Source organism: Rhopalosiphum maidis, chromosome 1 (genome assembly GCF_003676215.2).
Source record: "Rhopalosiphum maidis isolate BTI-1 chromosome 1, ASM367621v3, whole genome shotgun sequence".
Taxonomy (NCBI): domain Eukaryota; kingdom Metazoa; phylum Arthropoda; class Insecta; order Hemiptera; family Aphididae; genus Rhopalosiphum; species Rhopalosiphum maidis.
The window spans coordinates 47,366,378-47,385,419 of NC_040877.1; the positions used below are offsets into that span (position 1 = coordinate 47,366,378).

Here is a 19,042-nt window from a genome sequence, read left to right on the forward strand (position 1 = left end):
TTTTCTCTTGCACCCGTTTCTTTTTCTCTTTACTTTCCGTCAATAAGCATTCTGCAAGGTTTTATGATATGGCTACAATGTTTCTAAGTTAATTAGAAATTTCATGCTGATGGTATACAACTCATACCACGTCATTTTAACATTTTCTTATTAATAGTTATTACTTATATTACATTTATAAAATCTTAAATCCTTTTACACGAAACGTGATTTTTTTTTAATTCACACAATTAACTATAATTGATTATTTAAGAATACCTACGATAAAATGATACGGTGAAAATTGTATGCATTTAAAATTAGTATTGCAAAAAATAATAATAATAATAATAATAATAATGTGTTATAATAGTAATTATACATTTTCTAGAAATTTTAATATTATACATAAAATTTCTGAAATTTACGAATGTATTCAAGTGATATATTTATTCCTCACCGTAAATATTTAACTTTTAAATTATACTAACATAAAAAATAATTTAATTTTTATTTACATATTTTATTTTCAAGAAGGTGCAACAGTTACGATGTATTCAATACAAATAATTTGATCAACGTATTTTGTTGAAAAATATTTATTTTTTAAAGGAACCAAAAATAAGCCTAATACGAATTCTGATTTATGTAATATTAAAACATACAAATTTTAAATACTACGAGCTCTAGTGTCCGTCACATATTTTTAAGAAGGTTCACATACATATTTATGTTAGTGTTATAGACTATGGGATATGTTAATATTATAATACGATATTTTTGATTTAGTGGGGTAAATATTATGATATATTTTTTTGAATGCGTCATCATTAGACACCCAAAGTATACTGTTAAAAATCGGAACACCCTAATGGTCGTATTATATTTATTATACATATAATAAAATATGTTGTTTAGTTTTATAATGACAGACGACATGTAATATTAGGGGAAAACTATTATAAATTATAGTATTAAATTTGATTTGTATAAATTGTACTGATTTTAAATATTGAAAATCTAAACATTCTAAACCAAAGTAATTTTAATATAAAAGCATGTTCCTATTGAAATTTTCAAAAATAATAATTTTTATTTATTATTATTTTATCATACACATTATTAAAATTTTGAATAAATACATATTTATTATGTATAATGTACACTTTATAGTTTATTTAACTATAAATATCATATATTTTTATACAGATGTATTAATATTTCCTAAACAAATGAGACCCGTGTTGAAAGAGAAGTGTTTACAATGAAAATAAGACGTTATAATTGTATAACGTTAATTATATACTAATCTAATCTAATCTATTAGGTAATTAATGAAAATTAGTGAAATTGAGTAGTCTATACATCATAAAAATAAGAATATACGTATTTAACAACAAAAGTTGAAATTAAAAGTTTTTGGTTATCTTAGTTTTGCTCATGTTTTTATCATCAACCGATAATCCTTTAAAAGCGTGCGTAAGACTTGATATTTATTTATTAAAATCTATCCATCTGTCACCTAAAACTATCAATTATTTTTATTATTCTTTAAAATTTAAAACATTTATTTTTACCTAAAATATTTAATTTTATTTCATATCCTCTAGACTTTGAGTCAAAATTAATTTTATCTCAATATATTGAATTTATTGTTACACGAAGAGTTAAAAATTAATTATAAATGTATAAAATATATGTTTTCTTAATGTTTTGGTTCAGTAAGCTCCAACTTACGAATTAATTTCTAATTCCGATTTTTTTGTATTAATAATGTTTTTTTTTTAATAATTAGTTATAAAAGCAGTATAATCAAGTTAATTTCAGTGAAGAAGTCAATGGAAGTCAAAATATTAAAGTTAATCAAATATAATATAATAATAATATTAGGTATACCGATTTGAGATAAGTCTAAACATTATATAGACATTGGTAAATGTACTAGTTGGCCAGCCAAATATGTCACAATTGGTTGGTTGATAATTCGATACCTACACATTTAATTCAAATTATTATATCACGTTAAAAATAAATAATTTATAAATAAACAATATGTGGTACTATTATTTTTTAGTATTGACGTAGGCGACCGCACCGTGAAACTAATTAATTTCTATTCATAAAACATATTTTATGAAATCGATAAATAACCGAACGGTAAAGATATTTGATTCTCACCGATTACACGAGTGTTTTTATTATGAAAAGAAGTTATTATATTCTAATATAGTTATTGTTATTGTAGTGAAGGGTGCATCTAACGCCAGACGGCTGACTGGCTTAGCATGTAATAATAAGCAACAATTCATTGCAATGCGTCTAGTTGCAGAGACAAATTGCAAACATTTTTGACCCCGTTAGTCAGCTGGGGTTCATGGGCCATTAAAATGCGCGAAAGTGTCGTGCATGTGTCCCTTATTAACGGTACATTAACCACGGCATAATGCCGGTCACCGTCCATCGTTTGGAAACAGGAAAAAAAATATAATCGTTGATTTTGAATGCATAAATTTGAGTCTTATTCTATTCTATTATTGTGAAAAAAATTGCCCTATTACAAAACCAGGAACGGTATTAGAGGTCTTTTAATGCGGAAAAATGGTCCGATATTTTTATATTATACACGGTAACAATGAATGTTTCGTTAAGAGGATTAACTGTAACAAAAACGGTGGTTATGGTTTTGGTTTTCTGAGGTTATCATACCCTTTTGTTCGGGCCACGTTTAATCCAGCTCTATCTGAGTGTACTTATGATTCTGTACTATACACAGCCATACTACAGTGTCTATATGCACTTATTATGTATACGTTTATTCATAATTATTATTGGTTTTGTTGTATGTGTAAAATGCAGCACGGTTAATACAAACAAATACGCGTTAAACTGTGGTGGTGGTGGGGGGGTGTTCTTTATCTACTGGTAAATACCTATGATTAAAATTAAAAAAACATAGACATAATATTCGGCCTATTTTGTAAGAGAAAAAAAATTGTAGTTGTAACTTGAGCTGTAATTATTTAAAAAGCGTTTACCGTTTACATTTGTTTCTTTACTGTATTGGATGTCGTTAGTAAAAATATTTTAAAATTTCCTATACCACTGCCAGCTGGCTTTACCGAATTCCACAGGGAACACGAACCATGACTTATAATTAAACCTAATAAGCTAAAAAAAAAAAATTATTAAAATTAACGCCCATTAGTTATTAAAACTCCAATTATCTATATACACCGCGATTCGCATAACTCGTATAGTTTACGCTGCACGATATGGATAAAGCACAAGAACAAAGCGCAACATGTTGCGTATAAACAAAATTAAAAAAACAAGGCCAGCGAAACCAAATTTTTGGGAAATAAAGCATTCAGTTTTGTTTCTTCTATAGAAATAACCGGATAAACCTGACTCAGTTGTTAAAATTATGCAAAATAAAGGCAGGAGATTATAAGTCATATTTGTGTTAAATTAAAAAATATATTTAAATAACCAGATAGATCGACTTTGTTTAGTACACCGAGCTTATGATTAACCACTCATTTTTATTTATGTTTTGTATCCTTTCAATTGTATTTGAGCAGTGATGAAACATTTATTAAACCTACTGCTTATGATGTGGTCAATTTATTTAATTTATATAATATTTTTAAATTTTAAAAATATAAGTATGTATATTGTAGTCAAATAAATTATATTATAATACATTTTTTAACAGTTATATGTGTGAACAAATTAATGACTTTATAATTATTTATAAATGAATCTCAACAAGAAAAGGTGAATTGTCATTTCTCATTAATAATGAGTCATTATATATCCTTCTATCCTCCAAGATTATTGATTATATTGTAATATTTAAAAACAATTTTTTTTATCATTAAAAATTATCATTTATTTAAAACTAATTTTATGATACATAGCTTATATAACTTATCGTGTAATATTAAGCTTAATAATAAAAGTTTCAATAGTGTTTTTTTTTTAAATTAATTTTCATGGTTAACTGAAGTTTAGATTATGACTTTTATGGTTATAGAAGTGAGCATGAGATATGAGAAAGTTTTATTATTTTATGTGTGATTTTTTTTCTCCAAAAATTATTTTAAGGTATTTTTTTGAAGTTGTATACATATCCACTAATTTTTTTTTGTTTATAATAAAATATTATGTGGTACTATAAACAGATTGAAAATTTATAACAGATTGGCTTTTACTACTTTAGAAAGGTCATTTTTTAAAATCGAGTTTTGTAACCTTTTTTTCGCGATACACTGCGCCCAAGAAGAGGGTTTCTTTCTAACATGTACCCTGCCATACCTTATTTTTATAATTGATTTAAAATATTTATATTTCAAATTAAAATGTAATCTGTGACATAATTTAATAAATACATTTTTGAGAAAAATTTATTTTAAAAATAAATCTGGTGTTTAATTCGAATTTTAAAGTCATTATTATCATGATACTTTGAAATTATATAAGTATATTAATATTAACGCTAAATCAATTATTCTACAATAATATGTTAGAACATAAAATATAAGTACTCGTATTTCTTAATTTTTGAGTAGGGGACATTAAACAACCGTTAAATTAATTCTAAAAACATATGACCACCACATTTAAATTTAAAAGGGCTACGGATAAATCTGTTTAATGTATTATACATTGTATTTTTTTTTTTTTGTGATCGATATACCAATATTTAAAATATGAAAACTATTTTGTTTTCATTTTATTGAAAACGTTTTCCTGCCATTGAAATAAAAACTAGTATTATTTTTTTTTAAATAACAACATTAAAAATAGAAACACTTAAATCAAAATAATATAAATTAATGACTGAAGTAAATTTCTAGCTGTCGATGATTCTATTTTAATGTTAATCGTATACAGGCACGTAAAAGTTAAAACGTTACGTGAAACTGCCATAAATTGAATAACGACGACAGTCTTACATTTTAAAAGTAATGCTATTTCAAAGGAACTGGAAATAATAGATTACTCACAGAGACGTTTTAAAATGTGGCAGTATTGATCTCAGCGAAACGCTAAAATCTAACACTGGAAGAACGTTGCAATGTTATTACACAGTCTATGATTGGCCTAGATAGATTATGGCATTCTTGCGTTATGTAGATAAAACAATCTGGTACCCAACTGCACCCTCGACTAAATACGTCCAACTTTTGAGTTATGACGGTATTCTACCGACGGAGTCAAATATGTTTACACATTTTTTTAATAAAAATATGCATATACCTATTTTATGTAAACATTTTGAATTAAAATATTTATAAACATCCGGCCCCGTGTATATATGCTATATAGTTCCCCTTCATTATTTTCAATTTAAGCCAATGTCTAATGATTTGTTCGACAATTTCCATTTTTGTTGTTGTTAAATATTTAAATGTTATAGAGAAATATTGATGAAGAAATGTATAATATTTTAGAATAATGATACTTTAAAGTTCCGTCTGGCGAGAAACGACGATTTTCTGTAAGCATTTAATTCCGTTGACTATTGTAGGTATTACAATATAGCGATGTGCGATTTTATAGAATTAATAAAATGACATTTATTAGTCTTTCGTTTTAATTTAAATGTCTGAATGAAACGATTAAAATTGCGTAACAAAGTGATGCGAGTTAAACTTTTGCCCCAAATTAAATAGGCATTGTCATAATATATAGTATTCGTTATACGATGCAGTGTTTTACGGTAGATATGTTGTATCGTTGTCATCTCCCGACTCTTCGTGGTTAACGCGTTTTAATAGTCATAATAATATCGTAATGGCAGTGTTGTGACAACGAAACCAACCCAAATTAGAAATGGAATTTACTGTTTTGAAAAATATGTAATAAATCAAGCATGTTTACCACTCTCCCCGCCGTTAGTCGCATTTCCTGGTGCACTGTTATTTTAAATCTGTATACTCCAGAACTCGGATTTACAATATATTATGTGACACTCGTTTGAAAAAAAATGTGTTATTGTAAAATATTGCACGGTGCCCTGCAAAAAAAAAGAAAAAAGTAATAATAATAATTTCACGCGTTACGAATCACACATAGGGGAACATCTGTCGCGGACGCCACCCCTTTCATTTTTCCGAAAAGCGCTACACGAGTTCTGAGGTCTGAAATTGACTCTTGCCAACAGACCATGATTCATATTTTCGTTTGATCGGTTTCATTAATGGCTTTATAAAGAAATTGTTCATATATTTTTTTCATTTTTGAAGTATATATATATATTAAGTTTAAATAATAGAGAGGGCGTTTTTTATTATTTTAATTATAATTAAAACTATGTTTAGTCTCATCATAAAAACATAAATAAACGTTTAAGAATTTTATTTTTTTTACGTCAAAGAAACAGACAAGTTAGTCTGAATTGCTAATACAGTGGGTTTGTTTTTAATATATGTGTTTTGCAATCTACATTAATAAAACATAAATATTTAAATTAATGTTTAACAGTTTTACAATGTGTTAAATGTATGAATACTAAACTTATATTTTTGGTTAAATTTAAACAAATTAATGCTAGGTAAAATCATTAATTAAATCTTATTTTTATCAAAACTTTAAATGTAGGAAATTTAGATTGTTATTTTATTATTATTGGATGCATAAGGATATTTAAAATAATGTGATCAAATAAAATATATAATAATTCATACTAAAGTTTTGTATTTATAGAGAAATTGGGATATGCAATTAGTGATGGATTCCATAATCTATCGTTTTAATGATAATGGTATGTATTTGTTAAATAATTTAAGTAACATATTTAGATTGGTTTGGAAATTGATTAAAAATTAATTTAATTTCGTTACTTAATATCTTAAGTTATCAATTATTATATAAACCATAGACTGTTGCATTTGATTTTATTTAATGTGAATATTTTATGTGTTTTGTATTTATTTATTAATACTTCAACTGGGTTGAATATTAATTAAATTAATATTAGTATGCTTAATATATATGTATCTAAATTAACATTAGTTGAATATAAGTAATTATATTGTTTTGAATAAATGTAAATATAAATAAAAATAAAATTTAAATTTCATAATTTACCAAGCCCACATTGTCATTTGTCGTTAGTCTTCTTAGTGGTTTATTTGGTTAATAATCAGTAATTATACGTCCAATTTACAATATTTGAATTTATTTTAAATTAACTCCATAATTATTATTTATTCACGTCGACTTGAAATTCATAAGTTTTGGATAATTTAATATATTATCTACCAAAATTGTCTTGGTTCAGTACTCTTTCATAATTTCTTAATTTGTATTTCTGAAATCATATTATATTAGTATGTTTCTAAATTTAACACGAATAATTGTTGCTGACATGATTATTAACAATAGATATTTTTTTCAACCATCGTAATTAATGTATGTTATAAGAAAAAGCATCTTTATGAAATATTACTTTAGAGAAGTGCTTTAAATTTATTTCTTGACATAAACTGATCGGCACCATTCTCCTTTTTACTGCCGGAACGATTAATTTCAACGCTGTGCGATTCTGTGCGATTTAAAAGAAATTTTTGAAAATACATAAAGAAAGATTTTATCCTTTGAGAGTGATATTGAATTTTCAAGTCCCGAATATTATCAATAGATACGATATCAATAAATAAACGGAAGATAATTTTAATGTATTCGTACAAGTAGTGTGATATAATAAGTTAAGGTATAAATAATATCATAAAATATTGTTAATAAAAAAATAAATAAATAAAAATCGTATCAATACATATTATATTGATTTTATCTTTGTTGACTTTTTTTTTCTTTTTCACTGTGGAGGTTATAGAAATGTGTACCTGTAATATTAATTCTATCAACTACAATCATGTATTTATTATTATTTATTTTACTTTAAAATACATTAAATACTTTGCATCAACAATGCGTTTATTGGCCAATAAAATGCACACATAGTATTACACATGTGATATTCCGCAAGTTGGTCAGACGTGATTCAATAATAGTGCATGTGGAGCCTACGAAGGTATGGATATATTATATGGTTTGGATCACGGTAGAGTTGATTTTTTGATCGTTCTAGGTCTATGAAAAATTAGTTTCTCTATTTGTTAATATTTTTGTATTTTTAGAAAAATTTAGTTTAACTTATTTTTCAGAAAAATAAATTGTAATGATATCATTATAAATAAAAAAGTAATGCAATATCTTTAGAAAATACTATGTAGGTTGACAGACCGTCTTCACTCACAAATATTTTCATTCAGAGTTCAAGTTTAACGAATTTATCTCAATGACGAGATACACTCGACATGGTGTCGTCGACATCTAATATATTATAACAAACAGAATATTATTCGTCTTGATTTTTAATTTTTATGTATTAACATTTAATATTATAATTAACGCGTATGCTACGTTACTGCTTACCCAATTACATAAACTACAAAAAATTGTTTCGCGCCGTAGCAAACAGTTTAAAATATATTTTATATTAGATTCAGAAATATGTGTGGTCTTTGTTTATTTATTTAACTAAATGCAAAACTTTAAAGTAGGTACATAATTCGAAAAAATGCTGCGTTCAAGTTTTATATTAAAACCATTCGTTACAAATACTTATAACATTGGAGATTTTTATTAGCCATTTACAAGTGGCGCAGTATTTTCTATTCGTGCGTTTTTACATAATTCGCAGATTTTAGTTTTTATTTTCTTTAAAAATTATACTCTGAATTCAAAAAACTTTGATTCTATATTAAAATTAGATGCCAAAACTGTTTTAATAAATTTATTTGAAATTTTTACTTAAACTTAAATGTACTGTACGATATTTATTGAATTGTTTGAGATCAGTAGGTACTCAAAATAGGTTTCTAATGACTACCATCAATATAATATAGTATATATATATTATGTATACAGCTAAACCGATAAAACCGTAAATTCACGATTCTTAAAATAATTAAAACTTCAATTTTAAGATTATTTGAGATTGATAAATTTTTACAATACTTAATAATAAATAGCAATATTGTGCTTTTACTAATATTGCCGTAATTTTCTTGATTATGACGCAAAGCCAAATTAAAGTATGAATAAATAATATTAATAATTTTGTATTTATTTTATATAGGTACCTACGTAATAATATATTGTAATAATTTACCTAGATTTTACAAATTATAGATATCATTTTTTTCAGTGTTAGTGTCTATCAAAAATAATCAGTGTAATCTTGTAAATCAAAATTTAATATTCATAAGATACTATAGTATTTTTATATATTATTAAAAAAAAAAAATATTGACCTTTTGATAATTATTATTACTCGGTATTGGAAGTATTGATTGAAGAGAATAAGAAGTATCTAAGGCATTTTATTAACAATGAAGCTAGAAAATATATGTACGTACCTAACATTTTCGATTCTCCAAATAAATACTTAATGTTAAGTGTTTTAATAATTTTTCAAAGGATCTGAAAATTACTGATAAAAGTCTTAGAATTACAAACATCGCTATTTATGACACAAGGCTACACCTATTATCGGAATAAATCTTATTTCCTCTCTTGTTGTTATTCTTGATTAATTAGCACTGGAATATTTTACCTTACTCGTATACTTAAAATGTTCGTTATAACTACTACGTCATTTATAATCGAGTATCGTCTGATTTCCTAGTAATTTTTTAGGTTAGGTAGGTATAATTATTTAAAACAAATTTTCTCTAAGTTGTCTTATGTGAATAATCTTTGCTTTTTGTGAATAATAACTAATGCATGTTTTTTGAATTACAGTGAAAACATATTTGAAACGTTTTTAGCTAGTGGCTGAAATTAAATAATATAATTCAAATCACTAAAAATATCTAATATGAAATAAATAAATTACTAGTCAATTTTTCATATCAAAATTTAATTTTTTATCACAACATTGTTATTGCGACGGTATATTGTTTTAATTCATTAAAGTTATTTTTTGATTGGATTAACTCGACATGTTTGTTTTATTTCACGAATGATTTTTATAGTATTAGAACCATACAATGTAGATAACTTTATAACTATAATAGCTCATCTGTATGAATGATAAAATAATAAAATGGTATTATGTAATACATATTAGTAGTAGGTACTTTATTAAATCATTTTCATTATTTTTTTGCTGTGATTTAAAAATGAATATCCATAGCTACTTGAAATGTTCATTAAGTATTTATATTATTTTTTCTATTTATAAATATTTCCATTTTTTTTTTTTTTAATTTGTTTAGTTCTTATTTACTTATGTTGGTAATATTTTTCTTCCAAGTCAAAAAGATTTAAATTTTAATTCAAAGTTCCTCAAAAGTTGTTGTTACAGAATTTAAAAAATATCAAAGATATATAGTAAATATACTTTGTTTATAAGTACTTGAAGTTAAAATGTTGACGTGATTTTGAAAAATGTACTTACAGTTTAAAATAAATAAACTATAAAATATCGCTAGAAATAGAGGTTAACACACCATTTCCGGTCAGAATCATTTGTCATATTTAATGATTTATCATTGAATTCAAATTTAACTCATCCATTATAGTGACTTATACAATTACGCGGTAAAGTTGAAACCTATTAGTTATTACCCAACAGAGCAACTTTTCTAGTCTTTACTATTACATGTATGTAAATATGTAGATTGTAATTTGTATACTCATAAGAAATGCCAACATTTTATTTTCAAGTATTATTAAACATTAAAAACTGGAATAACAGGTATAGAATTGGCGACCTCAGTTGTATTAAAATGATTGCTTAAACGCATTCACGTGCCAAAAGTTTAATGATAAAAAGACATTTTTCCACGTTTTCACATCTCTCAGTGGCGGATATACATTAAATGATTACTGCAGTTAATTCTTAGATCGTGACAGTTACGCAAGGATAAAGAATTTGCAAGAACAAAAAAAAATAATGGTTTACTTTATTTTTATGTGTTTAGACTTCCAATATCTAAAATTGAGTTTCTAGTTTTATAATTTTATTTTTTATTCGTATTACAGTTTTAACTACTATAAGGTTTACAAAAATAAATGCAATCGTTTAACATTTTTAATAATTTATTTTATGAAAGGCGACATTTATTTTTAATCAGCATTATACATTTTGTAAATAAGTAGAATTATTCATAAACTTTGATTCTATTAATATTCATCATATTTATATAATTAATTAAAAAAAAAATCGTATAACTTTGAGTTGAAACCGTTTAAGGTTTGACATTTTAATATATGGTTATTTTTCGTACCATGTTCAAGAATCATGGCTTAATGTAATATATTGACATATTGTATTCAATACAATTTTCCAAATTATTTGGTATTGTCAGTAATCGTAACTTATTTTATGTGCTTTTTATACATTTGAAAATAAGATTTATAAAACACTTTGTCAAACTACATTCAATCAGTTTTCTAAATGCACTGTTATTAATCATTGGTTATAAATGTTTACTAATAATAATAAAACGCTGGCAGTGAGCGAAACTATACTATTATAGACGAGTGATAATCAATTAATTCCAGCCGTATCTTTTATGTATCTGTGTCCATAAAAAAGTATTGGTTTATTTATTTTCTCTGTAATATCATATCTATTATAAATGTGTAATTATTATGCTAACTTAATAAGTTATCCAAATGTAAAAAACACAAAAATGAATGATTGCAAAACAAGTTAGAAATTACACTTAAAATCTTACTAGATATTTTATATAAAGAAGAATTATTTTTATCGCGGATATGATTTAAAAATTGTCATTGTCAATGACATATTTTTTTATCCACATTTCTTTCTAGTGTGCCTGCAAGAAAATTAAAATATTACAAAATATTAGTGAACAATATTTTTAACACGATTACTGTGAATTTTTGGATTCCACTCACTAAATACTAGTAATACTACTCAAAGGCGCTTAAGCTACGTTCATTGCTCGATAAGTATAGTTGACAAATATTATTCGCATTGTTTATTTCCGTGTTTGTGGTTTGAATTCATTTAAACATGGTTAAGTTATATTGCATTAGAATTATATAATTTAAAAAATATATTGACATTATTAATATTGTCAACATTGTTACATGGTAGATAATAATTTAAATGTTCTCTATCTCTGTTACGGTGTATTAGCAGTGATATATGTATACCAAACGAAGAAATATCAAAGGATTTAGATGTTAATAATATTAGACAAGACACTTAGTTATACAGCTATGTCGAGTATAATTTATATATAATTATTGAAATAAAATGTTAAAATGATATATTGTATCGGTAACTTAGTAAAACAATACACGAAGCAAGCGATGTAACAAGGTTACTTCGGCACACGAATATGTAGCCATATTTTATATGGCTGAACAATTATAGTATTATAATTATTAAATATTTCGTCAAGTAATCGAAATATAGTAGGACTTGGTGATAATACAAAATTAATGTAGGATGACACATGTATTTGACCGTCTAGGTTAGGTTAGGTTTAGTATATAATAGTAAAATATAAATACTGTAATGGTATAAAACGCCTTTACAACATCATCATTATTAATTGTTATTAAAATATTCAAAGAAAACGCAAATTATTTATAAAATTGGTAGATACAAGGAACTAAACATGATATTCAATATTTAGAACTTTCTTTGTATAATAATAATAATAATAATAGGTATAGATAAACAAGAAAATAAAATACTGTTGAGATATGAAACAGTAATTAATTTATTTTGTTTTTTAATAATTTAAATAATAATTATTCGGAGTTAAGTTCAAAACGTAATATTGTATTACATCAAAATATAGTTATCACATTTGGCACAACTTTATTAAATTCATCGCGTTTCATGTAAACGAAATCTGTTACTATATTATGTAATGTTAAAATATTTTTTATTCTTAAACTGTTTTTCAAATTTTTAACTAGTATTAGATGAATTATATTTAATCAACAAATGTTATGTGCATGGTAAATCTACTTAATTTTTTACCTAATTTTCTAAAAGTTACTTTATTACTTATAATTAGCATGTGTGGACATAACACTATAATACATTGCAATTTATGTTATCCTTTTTTCATAGTTTCTAATAGTTAAACAATGTTGAATAATAAAATAAACTTAACATTTAAAATAATAATAAGTAGATAGGCATGAAATTATTCAACACAAATTAATATTGTCTAACACAATATTATATTATAATGAAAAACAAGTGTATATATTATTTTTTTGTGTTATATTATAAAAATGTTCATTGTTAAACACCCCCGTTTAATTATAATATTTGTCTATAGATAATATGAATGTCTAAGGCAAAATCGTATATAATAAATAAAAACTTTTACACTTTAAATCTTAAGTTTTTAAAGTTGAACTAAATATAATTTTACCCTTGTATTTTTTTACATTTATATTTCAACTAAAGGTATATACAGATTTTTTTAGTAGTGAATGATTGTTTTAATTTTAGATATATGAAACATTTTTATTGTACAGCACTGGATTGAATTTTGTCCTGTTAATGGAATTATAGTATAATTTAACCACTGTTTTATTTTTATACTCTGATACTAGGATATCCGGAAGGTATGGAATGAAAAAAACTCTTAATGGTAACAGGATGGTACAGTTACTGGCTAAGTTGTCTTTATACGCCTTTCAAAAACTTTTATAATAATCAAAAGATTACACAATAAAAAAAAAATACTGTGTTAAAAGTTAGTTTTTGTTTTATTAAATAATTATCCATTATTCTCTAAACTTAGATCTAAATACCTAAGCATACACAATTTATAAATGTGCCTAATTGGTAAACTAAAAATAAAATATGGAAGAACGGAAAAACTTACGATTTATTAGATTTAGATAGAATTGGTTTTATTTTATGTTTGAATTCTAAATGGAATAACTATTGAAACTTGAAATATTCATCAAATATATCATTAGCATTTTCTAGACATGACATAATTTCAAAATATTTTGGCACTTTTTGAGTTAATTACAGATAATTAATATTTTTCTGGTTCTTTAAAAGTTTTTTTTATTGTAATTAAAAAATTTAAAAAAATCAATGATTTAAAATTATTAAAATTCGTCAAAATCCAAAAATGTTTACACAATATTATTTGGTATTTAGTAATTAATCAAATATTCAATTTTAATAATTAAGGCTTTAACAATTGTTGTTCATAAAAAGTTGTTCTTACAGAATTCTGAATATATATAAAAAAAATTATGAAAATTCATTTATAGTTTTAATTTTGACGAATTTGATATTTAAATGATAAATAACAATTGTAGTATTTTTGTTGAAATTAGAAAAAACAAATCATAGGAATTTGAAAATTTTAGCTATTTACGATGACGTTTATTACTATTTTCCGTGTACAACGAAGTTTTTAAAATAATTTTATTAGTTTTTAGCTATTTATTACCATAAGAGTGTAAAATCATATTAACGGATATATTTCCAAAAAGCAAAAATAATGATAGCACGAAATAAATAGAGCTAAAACTAAAATGGTGAAAGTAATAGTTTACAATATTGAAGAAAAAAGAGCAAAATCCAATTTTAAAATACACATTGTTATTTATATTATATTATGATGGAGAAATAATAAACAATATAACATATTATTACAAACTTATCACAATTATTAATTTTAATTTATTCACTATGACTTTAAGATTGAAATAATACAACTTTTTTTTAGATAAAATGGAGCAATTTGCTAACTTTCGCTATGTGTTAAAAAAGGTTATGTTTACAAATTGTATATTCAATAATAAACATGAAAAAGCAGAAAAATGAGTCAAAGGACCCAAAAGACAAATCCCAAATCCCCTTGACTCCTGAAGTCCTTCCACGCTTTTACGTAGACCATCATAACCACATTCGTTTTACGCTTTATTTTTTGTTTTTATTAGTGTCGATCATATTTTACCGGCTATCGTATAGATTATGATGTGAATCTATTACATTACATTACACTTATTATTGCGTATACCGTTTTTTTTACTTCGATATTCCCAAAGATTTTCTAATAAAATATTGTACTTCGCCATTTTCATTTATTCACTGTAAATTATATTTGCATTGGCTTTCAAATTTTAAAATATTCATTTATGTGATTTAATATTTGTATTTTATTAGAAATTTTAGGTTAGTGTAAACTGATTACACGTAGTATATTATCATGGCACTCGAAGGACATTATATTTAGATGTTTGATATTTCATTGAATTTAAATTTACTATCATTTAATTAGTAATGAAAAGTTATGTTTTCTTATTTGATAGATGTATTAAATTTTTAAATTTTTATTTGGCTTTAAATAAATATATTTATATTTAAAGATGTATGCATTTAATATTGGGGTGTGTATTGTATTGTATTGTATTTTTTTTTTTTATAAAATTAAATACAATCGAATATGATTCATGTGCGGTTATAGTAGGTATGTAGTTTAACCTTACTCATTATCAGTACTCAGGAAACAATTTGTTTTGAAGTTTATTCGCATATATATTTTAGATTTTAAACAGAAGCAAGGAAGTTAGTTGTTTGATAATTATGTGTGTTTTTTTTTTGAGGGGCTAAAAGTTTTTGAAGTAGGAAAATGCTCGAAAAGTTTCATACAGCATGTCCATCAATTAAAAATTTAACATGGATAGTATTTTTCGGGTTAGTAAAAATTACTAATAGTTCAAGGAAAAATCATTAAATACTGTAGAAAAGTAAAGGTGAAATGTTTGGTAGTTTGACATAAAATCATTAATTGTTTAAAAACCACCTTTTTCCAAAGTGAAAATTCATTCAGTTTATTGTTCAATTCGAAACAAACAGTAAAATATATATCCGACTGTAGAGTGTTTTAATTTTTGAAGTTTATCAATAAATTGAATAATAAATTATTCATTGTTATAATCTCTATACATATTACATACTGTCGAATATTTTTACCATATTATTTTACATATGCCTGTAAAGTATTTTAAATGTATGCTGCAGCTTTAATCATGTTTAAAAATTAATTAAAAAAATTTAAAATTAATTTGTCATGTAAATTTTCTTTAAAATATAATATTATTTATGTTTATGTGATAAAATACCTACAATAGAATTTTTTTTTTATAATAAATATTTCGAATTATATAAAAACATGTATATTAATATTCTTAGGCATACATATACTCGCTTAAACTTATCCATGCGTACAACATATTTCTTTATTCAAATTTATAATATATAATGTAATATAAAATAATATTATAGTAATAATATTTAGGTAATTTGTTTTCATAATATATTACATGTATATTTTATAATTTCAGATATTTGTATTGTATTTTCGTGAAGGGAAGAAGAAAATTAAATCGGAGCTGAAATCGCCTAAAGTTTATCGTCTGGGTGAGTGTGTTCTATTTAATTAATTATAATTTAATGTCATAATCGGGAATAAGCACATTTACATACATTTATTAGTTCTATACGTCATTTACGTAGGTAGACAATAAAAATCGTATGAGCATTTTGAGTTATTCACTAAATTTCAAATCTACTGTCACATAACATTTTAGTATCTTAAAAGTGCTTATTTATAAAAAAAAAAAAAAACATTGCTCTGAAATCAATAGCTTCGTTTAGCATTACAGAATAAATAAACTGTATAATGTTTCTATCAAACTTGTGTCATTGAATTTTATATTATGTCGTTACAGGAAGTATAACGAAAAAATGATGCATGCTTAATATATTTTATAACAAATTGGTCGTGAAAATATTGAGACCTCATTGTTAATTTTATTGTTCTCAGTAATTTATCATGAGATATGGTTTATGAGGTAGCAAATGAATATAGAATTGGAGATTTTATTGATGACTATTGTAAATTTTTTACGACTTATGCATCTGCGTACAAAATACAAAGGGCAAGATTTTACATTACCAAGAAACTCTGAAACTACAAACTTAAAATATTTGTTTCTGCAGGCAATTTGTTTTCTATACATCCTCGACCATTAAAATGATCGATTTAGTAGTACCCACTACCTAGCTACTCCACAATATTTATTAAACTGTTGAAAAATATTATCTCTTATTCACTGTGAACTTTCAATTTATTTTAAACATTTTCCATTAATCTGTTTTTATTATCAGATTCTGTATTTTTTAAAGGTAATCATTCAAAATGCATGTTCTTTTGTTAATATATATAATTTTAAGTTAAAATATTCTATAAAATGCAAGACCATAATATGTCCATACCCATACCCATAATATTTTGAGCTGACTTTAAAAAATGAATTCGATTTTTTTTATTCAGGGTGAATAGAATACATAATCTTTGGCAAATTTTAACCTTCCTTAATATTAAACTTTAATCATAGCAACGATAGCTTAAATAAACATCGTAGTAATTTATCGCAAATTTATTAGAATATACATATATATTTATACACAATGAAAATATTGTTTATTAGATGTATTTAATAAATATAAAATTTATTTTTGTCTTCGTTTATCGATACTCAAATGTTTTGGTATATAAAATTTGTTTTTTATAATAGTGCAAAATAATATCATGTGACATATATGCATGTATGTATATGTACTTTTGGAATCATTTACGAGCTTGGTATTCAATAAAATGATAGTATTATATAAATTATAATTCATATAATATACATAATTAAATCAGATAGAAAAATGAAATTTATGATTATAAATTATTGAAACGATTTTATAATTTAATTTCGAAATATTTGATACGTATCAAGTAATTGGATAATATTTTAAAAAAAAACTAATCATATTTTTGTATCATTTTAGTGTGTTTTCTTTTTGTCTACTATGAATAATTCTAATATCTACCTCATAATAGTTTGAAAATATGTGTGTTATATGGTTTTTATATCAAATTATAAATGGTTTGTAGAATAGATTATATTAGGTTAAATGACATGCAACTGTTTTAAATGTACATTTAACACGAAATCTTTGTACAAAAATCAATTTTTATACATAGTCTATACCTGCGACTATAATACAATACCTAGTTGTTATTGCGGTTATTTTGTCTTTTACGCAAGTCAAAGTTCTCTTCTGAAATTTAATTTTAATTGCATATTGGTTACTTAGAATAATATTATACAGTATTAGTTCGATCGTAATATTGTGTCTACTATATATATATGCGAGCATTATTAATTTTAGTAGCAGTGTAAATCGATTGTTGTGAAATTTAAGGATTTATACGTACGAAATTGGGTCATATAAAACTACAAATTATACAAAACATAAAACCTTATCGATGTTTAAATATCATATTTTTTTATAAATTATCTATTATCTATTGTTAATATTTTTTTATACGATCAATTTTGTGACGTTTACTTTGTTTTCATTAATATAAATATTTATATATAGCTGTCCTGTGCTCTTCGTCGCGAGTACACGATGCATCAGTGTTAAATTTGGTTGCCTAATGCTAACATTTAGCGTAACGCGCGTGGTTAAGTAATATTAAATTAATTAAAAGTAGCATTATATTAAGATTTTTTTTTGCTCGAATGTTGTTCTTGATATTCTTCAAAGTTTATATCAATTTTATAATATTTCATTGTAAACTGTATTATCCGTTTTTATGATCAGATGTATTAATTGCTTTCTAAGCTTACACGAGAGCAAGCTGCATATCAGTTATCTTCGTGCACTTCGTTGCCCATTAAAATTATGCTTGTTATGTGGTTCAAATTTTGTTCAATTCGTTATTTATACTCGTTGATGATACGACTTTCCTTTTATACCTTTATGTGTGTATTTAAATTAAATTTATAACTTGATCGTTAATTAACTTATAGAATTAGAAATGTGCTTAAAATCATCTCTGCCCGAACAAACGTACGGTACTACATCAATGTATCTTGGTTTTTGTATACGTATTATACGTTTTCACTTGTAAATCGTTAATTTTGTTTTAATAGATTTTTATTGAATGCCAAA

The 19,042-nt window shown here is 24.3% G+C and overlaps 1 protein-coding gene across 2 annotated transcripts in view; it reads left to right on the forward strand.

The window, feature by feature from the left end:
• Positions 1 to 19,042, forward strand: part of LOC113548206 (connectin-like) — a 220,300-nt gene that overhangs the window by 4,976 nt on the left and 196,282 nt on the right. For both annotated transcript variants that reach the window (XM_026948961.1, XM_026948960.1), the window contains exon 2: positions 16,372 to 16,447. The gene's annotated coding sequence lies outside the window, so the exon portion shown is untranslated. The remainder of the gene's footprint in view (positions 1 to 16,371; positions 16,448 to 19,042) is intronic.